Source organism: Myotis davidii, unplaced genomic scaffold (genome assembly GCF_000327345.1).
Source record: "Myotis davidii unplaced genomic scaffold, ASM32734v1 scaffold622, whole genome shotgun sequence".
Taxonomy (NCBI): Eukaryota; Metazoa; Chordata; class Mammalia; order Chiroptera; family Vespertilionidae; genus Myotis; species Myotis davidii.
This window is the reverse complement of record NW_006293532.1, coordinates 1535362-1546736: the sequence shown is the minus strand read 5'-3', so window position 1 is coordinate 1546736 and position 11375 is coordinate 1535362. Positions and strand designations below refer to the sequence as shown.

General features: G+C 50.6%; 1 protein-coding gene across 1 annotated transcript in view; it reads right to left on the bottom strand.

The window, feature by feature from the left end:
• The window catches only part of PLXNA2 (plexin A2), a 206257-nt gene that overhangs the window by 123085 nt on the left and 71797 nt on the right, over positions 1-11375 (bottom strand). The window lies entirely within an intron of this gene.

Genomic DNA, 11375 nt, shown 5'->3' with positions numbered 1-11375 from the left:
CAGGATCTCTGTGGGTGGGGCCTGGGCATCCTTTTTGCATTTCAAAGCTTCCCAGGTGAATCTAAGGAGCAGCCAGAGTCCAGAAGCACTGATGTAGCCCCGTGGTTCTCAAAGCCTGAGACTCACCAGCGGAGAGGGTTGGTAAATGCGTGGCTGGGCCCATGCCCAGAGTTTCTGATTCGGTGGGAATAAGGCCTGAGAATTTTCATTTCTATAAATTCCCAGGTGATGTGATGCTGCCGATCGGAGGGTTTGAGAAGCACGAATCTAGTCTAAGCAGTATATGGATACAATACTGAGGCTCGGTGGGGAGATGTCCCTAGGTCAGTGATGGCGAACCTATGACACGCGAACTCATTGTTTTTGGTTGATTTTTCTTTGTTAAATGGCATTTAAATATATAAAATAAATATCAAAAATATAAGTCTTTGTTTTACTATGGTTGCAAATATCAAAAAATTTCTATATGTGACACGACACCAGAGTTAAGTTAGGGTTTTTCAAAATGCTGACATGCCGAGCTCAAAAGGTTCGCCATCACTGCCCTAGGTCGTCCAAAAGTTGGTGGCCAGGGTCCTTGGTTCGAGTGTGTCCCCATCCTAGGTTTCTTGTTCCCAGCAGAGCAGTTGACTGTTGACCAACAATCCTTACCGGTGGCTCATTTCTTTGTCCTCTACTCCTGGAAACCCCTCTAGCTCAAGCCCCATCTCCTCCATGAAGTCTTCCTCAATCTCTTCCCCACACTAACTGCACTTCACTCAGATGCCTTTTTCCCTACCAGACATTTTGTCCTAGAATTATAATCAATTGATCTGTTCATCGTATATGTACTAGCTAACGTAAATTGGTGACCTATTTATTTTATTTAAAAAATATATATTTTATTGATTTTTTTACAGAGAGGAAGGGAGAGGGATAGAGAGTTAGAAACATTGATGAGAGAGAAACATTGATCAGCTGCCTCCTGCACACTCCCCACTGGGGATGTGCCTACAACTAAGGTACATGCCTTTGACCAGATTCGAACCTGGGACCCTTGAGTCCGCAGGCCGACGCTCTCTCCACTGAGCCAAACCAGTTAGGGCTAGTGACCTATTTAAATTGTTCTCTAATTGCTTCACATGTGCAGATGTCCATCAACATTTCTATTTCTCTCATAACCCTCTAACCCTGAGGACTAGGATGGGGCTGGGGACATAGCTGTTAATGGATAAAGGGGAATGCTTGAAAAATACTTGTTGGAAGGACATGAACTACAAACCAACTGATAAAGTATTATGGACTCTTTAGTGCCAAATGAAAATGAAGTCAAAAGACATTTTCTTTGGAAGATTTTAAGATTAAGCCTTCTTGTTCCAATTCCCTTTCTAACCATCTCCTCCCCTCTGCCCCTTTCTCCCACCCCATGGAGAGCTCCTTAGGGGAGGACATGGCTTATTCATCCCAAGGGCTGAGCCTGGTGCCTGATGCCACAGGTAACATGTCAGGATGGACAGGTGGAGGCATCCTCAGTTCCTACTGGCCGAGTAGGGAGGGTTAAGAGCATTACTTATTGCAGAGTTGGGGAAGTAGGACCAGTGCTTCCATTCCTATTTCTCTACCCTCCTGACAATGGCCTACTTGAAGGGCTTAAGCCAGGGCATGGTCTGTACCTGCTGCAATGGAATTGGACTGGAGTGGGTGGGGGGTAGACCATAAGCCCACTGTGAATGGGGAACCGTGTGGCCCTGGATTTCCTAGTGGCAGAAACAGCAGATTCCTGCCTGAGGCCTTGTGCCCAGCCCTAGAGTGAGAACAGTAGAGCAGGGCCTGGATTAGGGGATATTGTTTCTTCTCATCACTTTGATGGTTGAGATGAAGATGAGGAGGTAGCCTCAATGGAACCAAAGAAATTCTGCTCTTAGCCATTCCTACCCAAGTACCTCCCTTAGTGGGCAAGATTCTCCTGTTTCCCCTAAGCTTCTCCTTTGCCTCTTTTCTGCCTGGCTAGTAGCTTCCTGCTGTTCAAAGCTGTTGCCTTGGCAACTGTCACTAAGCCCCTCCTTCCAGAGAAGGGGCCAGGCACCACTGAATTCATTCTCACAGGATGGAGGAAGACTGTGGGGTCAGTGATGATGCTATGGGGCTGAGGCTGCTGCCCTGCACCCTGAGCAAATCTGAGTATGGACTCAAGAAGAGTGAAGGGCCAGGGTCTTTATGTGGGAAAACACCCCACCATTAAATTGGTTCCCCTTAGCATTCAAAGCAGCACTCTCTCTCAGATGGACAGATACCAAATTTCCATGAGACTCTTCCAGAAGTGGTAGCTTTTAGTCACAAAAGTTCTTGTGCTATTGCCAGAGGAAGAGGGAAGAGATAGCTGCCAGGACTCCTGGTTGGCTTGACCTCAGTCTTCTATCTCTACATCATGGGAAGTCCCGGCTCCATTCTTCCTCTCAAGAGGAAGTGTCCAGTGACTCTCGCCACCCTCCCTGTGACAGCTGCTCCTCTCCTGTGAGATTCCAAGGCACTGGCTCAGGCCCAGGAGCTGTAGAACCTGTCCCCCTCCTTCTGGCCTGGCCCAGGATCTCCCCTCTGGGCAGAGCAGCCTCCCTCCCCACAAGCCTGGGCACCGGCCTGGACCCCCAGCAAGGCCTGGACACAAAGTCAGAAGGAGGAACACCACATGCCTGGGCCTCCCTCTCTGGTGCTTGGGACTAGATGGTACCCACGGCGAGGTTGAAGCTGGGATTGCGCCAAAGACACCTTTTCATCACATCCTCTGCAGCATCCCAGTTAGGACCAATCCCAGCCATTCACCTCTTACTGAATCGGAGACCTAAGCAGATTTGTTGTGTTTCGTTTTTTATTCCCATCTGCAACCCCAATCTTTTAATAAACCAGTTAAAGCCAGAATCAAATCTGCATAACACTCAAACGTCAGAGCTAAAACCAAACCAGAACAGAAAATGTTCTTGGAGATGAACCTGAACTAAGCTACCCTATTGCATTCAGTCTAAATGCCCCGAGAGAAGAGCGGCACTGCCCAGGGAGCCCCGCCCCTCCTCTGACTCTCATTCCATGAGGTCTGCCCCCAGCTTGTGCGACTCTCCCAGAAACCTTCAGGAGGGCAGAGAAGATGGACAGTGGGCCAGGAGGCCGGGCGGGGGGAGGGGGGTGTCAAAAGAAGGGGGTAGGGCCAGGGACTGGCAGGCAGAAGGCAGGGGAGGCCAACTGGACCGCAGAGGTCTTTCCCCGCCCTAATTCCTTTTCTCCCTCTGGCAACACACCGAAGTGGGCAGAGCACGGGTCTGCGGTTCAGGGTTCCTGGGTTTCTGGTTTGGCTCTTTTTGCCTGGCCTTGATTTCTGCTTACGGGTATACATTTAGGTCCGTTACCTTGTCTCTCTGAGCCTTAGTTTCCCCCTCTGAGTAACAGGAAGAAGCAATCTGCTTGGGCCCTGTCAGTGGAGAACCACAGACTGCTGAGAGACAAGGGCTTTGGAGCACATCTCATCCAAACACTTCCATTCAAAGGACACAACTAGTATTGGTGGAATGGGGGCTCCACCTGGCTCCCAGCCGGTGTGATCCAGAGGAAGCGCATGGCTGAAGGGGGCTACGGGCTAGGTAGGAGGGTCCTGGGGGGGGAGGGGGAAGGTTCAAGGTCAGCCAGAGGGAGCAAAGGGAATTGGGGCGGGGAAAGACCTCTGCGGCCCAGTTGGCCTCCCCTGCCTTCTGCCTGCCAGCCCCTGGCCCCACCTCCTTTTCTTTGACCCCCTGGCCTCCCGGCCCACTTTCCATCTTCTCTGCCCACATTGTTCTGTCTTGGATTGAACAAGGGTTGAGTTTCAAAGTTGTCCCCTATCCCTGCCAGACCCAGGGTGATAGTGAGGGGCTGTGAGAGAGTCCCAAACAGAAGTGGGATTTTAAAATCCACCTGGTTGAGTCTATTGTGTGGTGGCCCACAAAGTGACAGTTCTATTCAGTTTTAAGCTTGTGTCCCCAGGGCCAAGTTTCAATGCCCAGAAGACAGCATTAAACTGAATTAGGCCAAGACCACATGGCTAATAAGGGTGATAGAAGGGGATTCATTTACACACAAACCTTGATTCTCCTAAGAAAGGATAACACTGGGCCACTCTAGCTGTTCATTGCGGCTAAATGTCCAAATTCTCTCCTTGCCCACTCTTCCCCCTTCAGCCCCCAAGGCCAAAGTGGGACAGTCACCTCTTTCCTGGGAGGCAACGATAAACTCCAAATCTAATTTGGTTGGTGGCTAAAAGTCCATTTCTCAGGGATGGCGTTGGGGCTGTGAAATCCAGGGGAGATTTACTGTCCTTTCCCCAGATGGGAGGGGCCTCTTGGAAATGAGAATGAAATAGTAATCCTATTAGTAGCTTCCCTTTAAATCACAGCAAGGTCTGTGCAGAAATTAATGGCAGCCTCTTTACATGAACATCCAATTCAAATCAGCATATCCAATTAACTAGCTTACCTACAGCCCCCCCGACCATCCCCCCCAACTCTTCCTCTTGTACATCAATTTCTTCTCTAGTTAGTCCTAAATTATGGTGCCTTTGCTTGGAATGTGATGCTCTAATATCACTTGATTAGTAGTAGTCATGGTCATAGTCATTTTTTTCAAGATCAGCTGATGAGCAGTAGAATCGGGAATTCTCTTCTTGGGCCTCCCCAGTAGGAAGCAGATGTGTGTGAGAGGGATCCCCACACAGTGGGAGGCACTGGTCCCTGTCTGGAGGGCTGGAATGGAATCCCAACTTTTTCAGTAATTGGCTATGTGACTTCAGGCAACTCGCTTCACTTGTTTGTGGAATGGTCTCCACTGCTGCCAAATGAGAGTGGTAGCGCCTGTCCTGACTAGCTCAGAAGAGATGTCGTGAGAATGAAATGAGTGATTAGCTATGGATTTCAGTATCATCCTGTAGGCATTTAGTGCATGCCTACGGTGAGCCAGGCCTGTGCTAACCGCTGGGGACACTGTGGGAAAGGATCTTCTTAGGAAGCCCAAGGAACAGGGGAATGGACAATTCTACCCTCTTCACAAACACATGGGAGCCTGGGGCGGCCAGCCTGGCAGGCAGGACAGCACCTCACCTAGAGCCGTGAGGGGAGGCTTCCTGAAGGAGGTGACACCTCAACTGCAAAGCAGAGGCGGAAATGTGAGTTCTTTGCAAAGTTGAAAGCGTGATGTAAATATGAAACAGTTGTTGTCATGTGTGAGCCCAGGCATCTTGGAAACTTGGGGCTGCAGACCTGACACGCAGTTACTGAGGGCTCAACAATTCCAGCCCTTGTCACCGTTTGTCCTAAAATTCACTGTGGAAGAGGCCTTTGTGACTTGATTGTATCTCTGCCTCAGCACTCTGGGTTGCATGGTATATAAATGCGTGTGTGCATGTGTGTGCATATATGTGGTACATGTGTATATGTATGTGCATATGTGTGTGCATGCATGTGCACATTTACACCTTTAAAGAGGGCAAGGTGGAGAAAGCCCGGTGCTGCCCAGACTGAACTCAGTAGTGAGTTAATGAGTGAGTGTGTCCGCAGCTGTGCATTTAGTGCTGCGAGAAGGGATTCATGCTGAAGTTTATTTCTGTACAGCTTCATGACCCGGATTATTTATAGATGGGAGTCTTTAGTAAGTTCAGTCTCTGAGAATCTTCTTCCCTCTATCCTGCACACACACACACACACACACACACACACACAAGCAGCAGCAACTTCCAGGGCACCGTGGGCTCGCCCCCCCACCTCCACCCCCCACCCTCTGGAGCTGTGCAAACATTAACTAACCATGCAGAGTCATAGCCAAGCAGGCGAGGCTCCCGGAGGACAGCCGGGCACCTGGCCCCAAATGCTTGGCTAATTGGAGAGGGACAGGGAAGCCTGAAAACTTGGCCAGTGGGTTGCACTGACCCAGGAGAGGAGGGGAAGAGGGAAGACAAGGCCCAGGATCTGCCTGCCCATGAAAAGGAAGGAGGTCACTAAGACGTGCTAAACTTGGAGAATTCTGGCCACCCCTCACACACACACACACACACACACACGCTCCCAACACTGGTCCCTAGAGAGTTGGAGAGCTGTCGGTTACTCACTGGGGCTCTGACATTAGAGAATGACATTTCCATGTACAATCACTTCTATTTCTGGGCATGTTAGCAATCTGCCCTCAATACTAAACTGCACGTGAGGGGTGCACGGGACTACAGGCTCCTGGACTTCAGAGGCCCAAGCCATGGAGGGCTTTCTTCTGAAACATGGTGCAGGGTCTAAGAGGAAGCACTTCTCTGGACTTCTGCACCTTGGGACGGCCTGAGATTTAAGAGCCTGGCTTGTGACAGGGGATAGTGGGTGGTGTGAATATTTTATTGAGCACCTACTATGGGTAAAGTAAGTGTTCAGGAGTTGGGTTGGAGGTTGGCTGGAGTGGGGAATGTTGTTTTTTTCTTTCCCCTAAATCGCGGAGGGCCTGGCAATCACGGATCCCTGCTGCCCGTAGGCCTGAGAAGAGCAGCCTCTGCTTCCCACCTTCCTGAGGTTAGTGGCTCTCTGTGCTCCACCAGGCACCGACGCGCCTATCCCAGGGGCCTCTCCCTTTAGACTCAGGGGAAAAGGATATCAAAACCCAGAAAGCAGCCCTAATCGGTTTAGCTCAGTGGATAGAGTGTCGGCCTGCAGACTGAAAGGTCCCAGGTTCGATTCCGGTCAAGGGCATGTACCTTGAGTGTGGGCACATCCCCAGTGGGAGGCCTGTACGAGGCAGCTGATCGATGTTTCTCTCTCATTAATGTTTCTAACTCTCTATCCCTCTCCCTTCCTCTCTGTAAAAAAATCAATAAAATATATTTTTTAAAAAACAACAACAACCCAAGAAGCAAAAGAATCCAACTCTGGGGACTCCCTGTACAAAGGGCTTTGAGCTTCAAGGCGGGAAGAGACAGGCGCCTGTGCAGGTGAATGGCATGGGTCGGGCAGTTTCTGAGCACAGGGCTTGGTCTCAGACCAGCCCCACCTTTCAGTGTTGCTCCAACTCAAGACTCTGGGCAGGTCAGGAGGCTCCGGGAACAGGATGAAGCTGCCAGGGGCAGAGGAAGCACTTGATTGTTCTGGGAAACAAATAGGATAAACACAGCCAGGGACAGCCAAGGCATTAAGCAGCCTCAGATGAAATCACATCACGCAGTGGCAAAGCAATAATTCACAGGGAGCGTGCACAGAGCTGGGGGGAGCGTATAGGGATGGGAGGAGGAATTAATAAAGAATAATGAGCAACTGCTGCCAAATAGAATCTCCGTTGACCCAAAGCTCTAATATGTGGGGCTCCAGGCACTGCACACAGGTTACCGCCTGGGGACACCCCGGCTGCTTCAGGATTGAATGAATGATTTAGAACCATCCTTTAGGGCCCCTGTGGGGGGCGGTGCAGGCTTCCTCACCCAGCTCGGGGACAGGGTGTGGTGAGCATTAGGCACGCTGACACTCAGGTTAACTACCTTGAAAGGCCCCATCACACTGCCAGGGAGGAGCAGGTAAGGGAACCCAGCCCTCCCTGGGACTGGATTTACACAGGCTTTCTTTTAAAAAAATTTTTTTTTATTTATTTCAGAGAGGAAGGGAGAGGGAGAGAGAGATAGAAACATCTATGACGAGAGAGAAAATCACTGATCGGCTGCTTCCTGCACGCCCCACACTAGATATTGAGCCTGCAGCCTGGGCATGTGTCCCAACAGGGAATCGAACTGTGACCTCCAGGTTCCTAGGTGGACACTCAACCACTGAACCACACGGGCTGGGCGACACAGACTCTCGAACCATTTCTCTCCCTTCATCAATTTAGCTTAAAGGATTTATTGAACCTCTATTGAACATGGCCATCGGTGTGCAAAAGGTTGGAGATATTAGCAGGAATAATCTTGAACCCTCTATGGCCAGACTCCCCATGCCACAGAATAGGAAGTGTGAAGGGTCCCGATCACACAGCTGGTCAGGGGTGCAGGGAGGCACAGAGCGGGTCTGCCTGGTTCCAAGGCCTGGGCTCCGTCTTTCTTCCGGACACACTCTGAGGCCTCAGTTTTTCCAGCCGGTAAGTCCAACAAGAGGACGCATCTGATGCCCGTGGGACTCAAAATTACATCCCAAGACGGCTGAGTGGCCCTGGAGCTAAATCCCGGGACACAAAATAGATCCTGTAGCTGCCTCCCCCAGGGTGAAACAGAGCAAAGGCTGGGTGCCTGAGTGGGTTGTCACCCTCTTTAATTAACTCGTTCTTCTCCATGGCCTACCATTGTCCTGCCTTTTATAATCTGGAACAGTCATCTCTTGCTTGCATTGACATTGGGGATGGCATTGCGGGCTGGGAGGCTGAGAAGGGAGGTCAAGATTGGTGTGCACAGCAATCCGACACTGGGCTGTGCCTGAATGCACGGGGCTCCCTGAGATTTTCAAAGGAAATATCATTTAAAGGACGCGTGTGGCATGTGTATACCACAGTGCAGCAAACGCGTGGTAACTGGGGGGTGGGGGGGGACCACATCCCTGTCTCTGTATTTCTCTCCCATTGCTCGCGGGCAAGGTCTGAGTCTTTATTGCCTCTTATCTGCGCGACTGCAATAACCTGAGAAATCTGCCTGCCTCCAGCATATTCCTGCTCTAATCTGTCCTCCCAAACACTGCCAGATTAATCTTCTTAAAACACTTATTTGATCCTGCCTTTTCTGTATGCAAAACCCTTACGTTTCAGGTGTTTGTCATTTTCTTTCTCTTGCTTATCTCAGGCTCCTAATTTTTTAAAATAATGAACATACACTAAGTTAGGAATATGGAAAAGAGTGAATAGTTGCATGCATCCATGCACACACACACAGAACACCTTGAATGGCCCCCACTGGTAATTTAGAAAAGTCATGTAGGGGTTAGCTGACAGGGCCATCTCACCATTTTCCACTGATGTCTCCAGGTTTTTGGTCTTGATGCCTGTGCTTGACAATTCATTCTACCTCCCAGATCCTGACTATCCTTCAAGGCCCAATCCAAATGCCACTTCCTCCATGAAGCCTGTCCTGATCCCTCCTTTGAATTCTCATAGCACGTGTCTCTTGGCACAGTCACTGGAAAACACATGCAGTTATTGTGCCTAAGATGGTAAGTTCCTAGAAAGCAGGTACTGTGTTTTATACAGCTTCACATGCCCCACTGCATTTGGCACTACTGTGCATACAGCAGGCCCTCAAGGACACATGCTGATGGAATGAATGTATCCTGCTCTGGGGTCAGGGCAGGAGGGGAACATTAGCCACGGCTCACATATATTTAGCCCCTATGACTGTTTGACCTCATCCTAAGGGTTCTACTATTCCCATGTTATATATGAGGAAACTGAGGCACAGAGGGGTGAGGTAATTCCTCAAGGTCACACAGCTGGGAGGTGGAAGAAACAGAATCTTATGCCAGTTGGGCCTTCACTTTGCTAGGCCTCTCTTTCCCCATCTCTAGAAAAGAATGGGTGGAGAAAGAAGGAATCTTGCTCTGCCATTGCCCTGCCCCCAAACCAAATCTTCTGGAGCTCGCACCAAAACACACTACACACATTTGCTTCTGTTAAAACGGTCTTTTTGCCTCCCCATTGGACCTATAAGAGCTCTTAGAAGGAAAGCACTAAACACTCAAGGTGCTGTTAGGTAAAGAACTCCAGGGCCACGGAGCTGGAGCTGTGCTGGCTCAAAGGCAGATGGAAAGCAAGGATTAAGGCAGTGGTTCTCAACCTTCTGGCCCTTTAAATACAGTTCCTCATGTTGTGACCCAACCATAAAATTATTTTCGTTGCTACTTCATCACTGTAATGTTGCTACTGTTATGAACCATCATGTAAATATCTGATATGCAGGATGGTCTTAGGCGACCCCTGTGAAAGGGTCATTTGACTGCCAAAGGGATCGCGACCCACAGGTTGAGAACCGCTGGTAAGGTCACGATGATGGGTTGGGTCAGAGCTGGGGTCTCAGACTCAGAGTCACAGGAAGAGGAATGACTAGAAAGGGGTGAGGCCGGAAAGCCTCCATCCTGAATCCAGAGCAGCCCACACAGGGTGGCTCAGGGTCCCCATGTATCTTTTGGTCTTGATGCCTGTGCTTGATGCCTGTGCTCTGTGGGTCTTTCTGGTAGAGCCCAAGGGCAGAGCAGACAGCTGGGGGAGGGTCTAGCTAGCTCCTTTCAAAGATTCTGTTTGAATAGCTGTCCCCTTCACACCTTTCCCCATCTCCCCTCCCAGCAGAGGGACTTCAATAATGAGCAGCTCTGTGACAACAGACCCCTAATGAATTCATTGCTATTCTTCTGGGCCCAGATCATTCTCATCAGAGTGGGGTGGTGAGCAAGGGTTGTCTGGTCTGCTGGCTCTGCTCTGCTCCCTGGGACCCTTCCCGGTCACCTTGTTCTCTTTGGCTGGACACCTGCTTCTCCTTGACGCCCGCCCCTCCTGGCACGGACGCCCCCACGGCTGCCGGGCATAGTGCCAGCACACAGACCTTGCTGGTGGCTGGGTACAACAGCACAGCAGGTGCGAGGATCTCCTTGGAGAGGGAGCAGGAGGAAAGCAGAGGCCTTGTGAGGGCCAAACTGGTTGCCTTTTCTCTGAGAATATCCAATGGGCTGACCGGTCAGCAAAGTGCAGCCCATTCTCCTCCGCCTCCCACATTCTCCAGACCCTGAGGGCTCCCTCTCTCCAGGATGCTGTGCTCCTGGCCCTGGCACAGCCGCACACCACGGCGCCCAAAGGGTGGCGGCGTTTCTACGCCCCGTGCAATTGTCTGCATGAATGTGAGCAGATGGCAGGGGCCATGGCCACGGGGCACGCTCCTGGCGATGCTATGGAACACAGAACCTTAGAGAAATCCTCCCTGAAGCTGGGTCACACCTGGTGAAGCTGGAAATTAAAGAACACACAGGTCCGCCTCCGCAGCTACTTTCCAGATTTTCCCTTCGCTTTCTAGGTCTTCTAGGCCCCACACGTCCATCTTCCCTTCCTATAGGTGCTGACTGTCCAGTCAGGGCTGAGGTCTTACTAGTAACTGGTTAGGGCGGAGGCCACCCAGGGACACTCAGCCAGGGAGTTCATTCTCACTTCCCTCACCTGCAGAGCTGATAAGAACGGCACTGCCCACTAGACAAGGCTGCGGCAGGAACAAATGAGATAAGGAATGTGAAAGGGGTTGGGACGCTGGAGAGGCTGCATGGAGGCAAAGACATTTTGATGGATTTACCTTCAATCCAGAGATTTGTGTGGGACGCAACTGAGGAGGAAAACTGGGCAGAGAGGAAATTCTTCAGGGGCCCATTGGGGCAACTGGTCACCTTTGCTCTCTGTCTATTCCA